The sequence below is a fragment of the Galeopterus variegatus genome, unplaced genomic scaffold, assembly GCF_000696425.1.
Source record: "Galeopterus variegatus unplaced genomic scaffold, G_variegatus-3.0.2 Scaffold12031, whole genome shotgun sequence".
NCBI classification, from domain to species: Eukaryota; Metazoa; Chordata; class Mammalia; order Dermoptera; family Cynocephalidae; genus Galeopterus; species Galeopterus variegatus.
In genome coordinates, this window is record NW_007738142.1 from 39,147 (window position 1) to 44,183 (window position 5,037).

General features: G+C 32.7%; 1 long non-coding RNA gene across 1 annotated transcript in view; it reads left to right on the plus strand.

Annotated features, from left to right (window-relative positions):
* Positions 1-2,468, plus strand: part of LOC103610913 — a 14,154-nt gene extending 11,686 nt beyond the window's left edge. The window contains exon 3 of the long non-coding RNA XR_552253.1: positions 2,416-2,468. This is a non-coding gene — a long non-coding RNA (uncharacterized LOC103610913). The remainder of the gene's footprint in view (positions 1-2,415) is intronic.
* The last annotated feature ends 2,569 nt before the right edge of the window (positions 2,469-5,037 follow it).

Below are 5,037 nucleotides of genomic sequence, written 5' to 3' on the forward strand. Positions count from 1 at the left end.
CGCGGGGCGGGAGGGGGGAGCCGAGCCCGCGGCGGGAGCGCCACCGCATTCCCAAGCGGCGCACTGTAGCAGTGCGCCACTGGGCCGGCCCCTCGGTATTATTTCTTGATTCCCTACTTTGTAAATGGGGACATTAATACTTTCATTCTTATATCTTCTCATTGCTAGCTCCCAACTGCTTTTAGCTGGTTTTTATTAGCTATACTTAATTTTATATCTTCATGGTTAGTAGCATTTACATTGTATAATGCAACTACAACCCATATTCTGTGCTTCGTCTATAAGTAAAAACCAGTAAATTGTACATTTATTATAACTGTACATATTCAGTGCCAGACAAAAAAACCACATGTTAAGATTAATTTCCTGCAAGACCAATGTTATGATCCCTGGGCTACCCAGTGAGTCATAGCATTTAGGCAAAATAGACCAACTTCTTTTTTTTCTTAATATTTGTTACTTGATTAAAATTATTTCACATTTTACTTTCTTTCATATTTGATCTATGATTTTTTTATACAGCTTTTTTTTCTTCTGGGATTTCTGATTTTATTTTTTCCTTGAATAATGTATCTTTATTATATCCTTTTATTATATCCTTATACACCACAGCACACTCTTGTCTCAACCTGTTTAATCTACACCCATCTGCTTTATGTTTCAGAAATATACTAAAATTTCTCATCCATTGGTGACCACACCCTCCTTCTCTTTGCTGTTTGTTCCTTTTGGCATTTTCTGTATACCCTCACCCTCTGATGGGGTCCTGAATGGGTGGGAGGTGAATGTGTGTGTGCTCAGTTTGCTATATTTAACTTGAACTTATCCATTTAGTTTTAAAGTGCCTATTTATGCTTTTGTGTGAAGTCCATAAAAGGCATTCTCCTATATCAGATCTTTGAGACTTCTATCACTGAAATATGGCTCATATTACTTTGGCATATGTAAACATATTATAGAATCCGTATTAAAAGGAAATTACATGGGGAAACATTAGAAAAAGAACGTGAAAGGCTGAGGAAGGGAAATTGCTGTGAATAAAAAGAACTGCCTTTACCTGGAAAAACATACCTTTACTTTTGTCCCTACCTGATTGAGTCTGAAAGGACAATCACATGTGAATCCTATTTGTCGAAATGTTTTTGTGTTTATACCTGCTGTAATGACTGGTACCTAAATACATCTAAAGGGAATAAAACTTGAAAGTTCTCTTGACTATGAATAAAAAAACATTTAAAGTTTTGATTGTCAGATGCAAAGTTATCACTTATCAAAAATGAGGTTTAAAAAAATTTTTTAATGTGGTGTGGCTTCAATTTGATTAAATTTTTGGATATTGCAGACCCATCTCTTCCCTCAATGAGATAGAATTAAGTGTATTTGTTAAAAAATAAAGTTTCAAGTCTAGCTGTTTTGGTATTAAAAAAAAGGAAATTACAGTGTGTTAAAAATAAAAGAGATCATAGAGTTTGTCTCTTAATTTTGTAGGACAGAAAACTGAGGCACAGAGAGAGAGCACACACAGGTGCGAGCAGTATTCTTGCCCAAGGACTCAATTAAGGGCATGGCAGAATTAAAATGAAAGTTTTTTGGCTCTGAATTTATTAGTCTTGCTCTGATTCATAATTCCTCCCCAACCTTGAATCACATGGTTTAAAGAAGTGAAAATTATATTAGTAGAATGCAGTTCTTTTAGGAAGTTGGTACCAGTCCTATTGGAGGAGTCCTACTTATTCTAGTAGTTCCGTTTGTTGTCTTGAAAAAGAGGTAGAATGAAATTGTATGAGCGTACATGTTTTTGTTCAAAATCTTGCTTGTCTTTTTTTAGGTACTTTAGTCAGCTATCAACCATATTATTACCAGACACGAGGTATCCAGCTGTTAATAACCTAATATTTAAAAACTAAGGCAAAAGGGAAGAAATAGTTTTGAGAATTTTTTTGCATATTTTGTATTTGTGTAGCATTGTTAAGCCTTTGTATATATGCATAGGGTAGTAGATGCAGTTAAAAGTCAAAGTAGAAAATAATACATGAAGACAGAAGCTGGTTCTAGAAAAAGTTTTTTTCTTTTTATGAAGCCCATGCAATGACATTAAAATAATTATTCATGTAATATTAGGATAGTTCTAGCAAAAGAAATAGTGTCAAACTTGAAAGCCCCACCCAACCTGCTCCGACTTAGAAGTTGTGCTCACCTCCACAGCTGCATCCATTGATAGTGGCCATTCTCATCACCTCAGAACTGTGGCAGAAATGACTACTCTGTTGTTGTATATGATGCTTTATACAGTATTAGTATTTCAAATTAAAAACACAGAAAAGGGAAATATTATTGTTAAAGTATAACATTTTAATGAGATAGGTTAATATTAAGAGTGAAGACATTTTAACATAACTTTCTTTGTCTTTAAAGAATTCAGAAGGAACTTGCAGAAATTACGTTGGACCCTCCTCCCAACTGTAGGTAAGTACTTATGGATTTTTATTTACTTGTATCTTTTTCAGAAGGCTCATTCCAACTCTTAGTCTGATGTGCAGGATTTTTATTATACTTGTATCTTTTTCAAAGGTATATTTGAACTGTTGGTCTGACGTGCAGCTGTTGTTGTAGTCTGATTAATTAGTAAAAACATCATTGTGGTTTGGACCTAAATGATGGTGGAAGACAGTGGTGGTGGTTGTTTCTGTGTGGAAATGTAATATTCAGCAAGTATATTTGTAGCTTAGAGTGGAGTTGCCAAAAATGGTGTAATGCAGTAACAATAAGATAATGAAATTATTGGGTAACAAATACAATTATCTTTCAGGGAAAGAGGTGTTAGGGCCTTAAGTGATTTCTTTAATGATTGAATAATAGTGTGGCTAAAATATTTGCTATTTGATAATTATTCATTTGTTGTCTTGTTGGAAATTGATTTTTTAAAGTGCAGGAACATTACATAGTGTTTCTTCATGGTTTACATTATTTCTTATGGTCATTGGTTGTGACTTGAGTAAGAATGAGTAATTTGAGGCAATGATATTAAATATAAAACACTCTCTCCCTGTATGACCACATTTTCCCAATTTTCTGGTGTTTACTTATGGGAAATAAAAGTGCTTGCCTAGTAATGATTAATGTTTTACAGGTACGTAGGGGAGGAGGAGGAAAATACCCTATTTTATACTGTACCTTGGGTCCGGTGTAATAGTTGGAAGATGGCTGTTTGGTTATTTTAAGACATTTATTTCTGTTTTGATATGAGGTCAGTATTGGAACCAGGCCAACATGGGGTTTTTATAGTTTAAATTGATAGTGTTATGCATTGAAGGTGAGAGGGCAGATTACATGAAAATGTTTCCAACATTGAGTGCAGGTAAAATTAATTGGTATGATTTCTGGTTTTACTGATCTTATTTTTATGCAAAAACAAAAATAATAATTGTAAGTATTAATGAAATTAAACATTTTGCAGATGGTTATATTAATAGTTGACAACTATTTTGTGTAGGAAAAATTCTAACAAGACTTACTTTGAGATGAGTCTAATATACTTCTTTACATGAGAGTCATGTACAGTTACAGTATATAAACTTGCAATAATAATGTTCAAGGAATGTTTCACTCAAATAGAACAAATCTTTCTTTGTTAGCTAAAACTGTTTAACATTAAGACTTTTGTCATACTTAAGACTGTTACATCAAAGCTGTTTCAGATGGCAGATCATTGTTTAGCTTTTGGCGGCCAATTCATATTAAGTGAATTGATTTGTGGAAAAACTCCAGTTTTGAATTAAATCTAAAATCCCTTGTTTCTTAGGATAGTATTTGTTTTAATGGTCTGGAAAAAAAAGCAAAAAACAAAAACCCAAAAAACTGTACTATATCACATATTTTTATTTTTGTAAACTTTTACAAACAATTGACCTGCTTAATTTATGCACTCCTTTGCTTAAATTTTGACAACAGATTATTGGCAAAATAAGCTAATTATTTTGTTTTAATGAGTTTGTTTAAGGCTCATTTTTGATAAATGAAGTCCACATATAAAATTGCACAATATAGAATGCAACTTTTCTATTAGATATTTTATTTTGTCATACATTGGATAGTCTAGTTTAGCTTTGACTTATTACAGATAACAATTCAACTTTGATTAAACCAATATTGTGAACATGCATGAAAACTTAAGAGACCGAGGAAATGAATTACATAGTGGTTATTATTTAAATAAACTAAAATAATTGAACCATAGTTTTTTAAAGTAAAAAAGTTTAACTATAGTGTTATCTGAAATTTAGAGGTTTACTTTTTCATAGAGGCTTAGTTGATGGTTTATATGTAAGCTCTTTATAAATAAAGCAATGCATATATTAGTTTGTCAAATGTTTAAATGTAGAAGTCACATAATAAACCTTCAGACAGTTTCAGGAAAGATACCTACTTTGGTTAATTTTCTGATTTATTACAATTTATAAGGATATCCACTTGTAGTCTGAGGATTGCATAGCTAATAAGTTTGCTTTAGAAGCTAGGTCTGCAGTGCAGTGGCTTTGACTTTTGTTGATTCCAAAATAGTTGCTTGCACTGGGTCAGGCAAAGAGAAAAATCATTTCATCTGCCTTTATGTAGTGCTCCCTTTGGCAAGAAAAGGAGCCTCTATGCTGTGGCTGTTTGGTTAGTGGTGATTAGTTTTACACTCCCTACGTGCTTATGCTACTTAATATAGATGTTTGGTGTGCTTGTTAAATGAATTACTGTGGTCTTTGGATTGTTTGGTGTCAAATATTTGATTGTGGTTTATAGTAAATCTGCCCATCTATATTTCAATGAAAATGTGGTAACTATCTTCTGAAAGAGAAGTTAGAGTATAAATTTAGTTTGGCTTATTTTTGACTAAAGTTAACAGTGCTTTTGTTGTTGATTTTTAGAAGTTCTATTCTGCCTTCATGTGTGGCCTAAAGACTATAGTGAGTTAACATGTAAAAATATAGCAAATTAAAGTTATCTGCCTAATAGAGTCAGCGTCCCTTACTTAATCGGTAAGTCATATCT